This window comes from Anticarsia gemmatalis, chromosome 4, assembly GCF_050436995.1.
Source record: "Anticarsia gemmatalis isolate Benzon Research Colony breed Stoneville strain chromosome 4, ilAntGemm2 primary, whole genome shotgun sequence".
NCBI lineage: Eukaryota > Metazoa > Arthropoda > Insecta > Lepidoptera > Erebidae > Anticarsia > Anticarsia gemmatalis.
This window is the reverse complement of record NC_134748.1, coordinates 14,583,509-14,583,953: the sequence shown is the minus strand read 5'-3', so window position 1 is coordinate 14,583,953 and position 445 is coordinate 14,583,509. Positions and strand designations below refer to the sequence as shown.

Here is a 445-nt window from a genome sequence, read left to right as displayed (position 1 = left end):
ACAGTGATTTTTTATAGAGGTTTTCTTCCTCGCGACCGCTGTCTCCCCGACCTCCGACAAGCAGCCCCCGATCCTGACTCAAAAATTGAGCCAGGCTTGCGGTTTGGGTCCGCCGAGAACAGTACTCAGCGGACACCCCCACCCCGGGCAGGACATGAAAGTCCGCCCCCCCATGGTTTTTTATAGAGGTTTTCCTTCCTCTCTCGTGCAGTGGCGCTCGCGCACCACCACACGGTGTGAAGGGACCTGGTTCTGAGCCTGAAGGCCTCAGAACGAAACGGTCCCTTCGGGTCTGTCTTGGCTTCGCTAATGCTACTGAGCCCCCTCACCACGACAAGGTGCAGACCCACGAGGGGGAAAAAATGTGGTCAAGTGTGCCTTAACCATTTTATGTGTTCCATCCTTGTCAAGGGGAGTGCTAACCGTCTCTCCTTTCAATAGACAC

The 445-nt window shown here is 55.3% G+C and overlaps 1 non-coding gene across 1 annotated transcript; it reads right to left on the bottom strand.

The window, feature by feature from the left end:
• Positions 1-356: 356 nt before the first annotated feature.
• On the bottom strand, positions 357-445 carry LOC142972697 (U6atac minor spliceosomal RNA). Its single transcript, XR_012959477.1, has one exon. It is a non-coding gene; the product is annotated as a U6atac minor spliceosomal RNA (small nuclear RNA).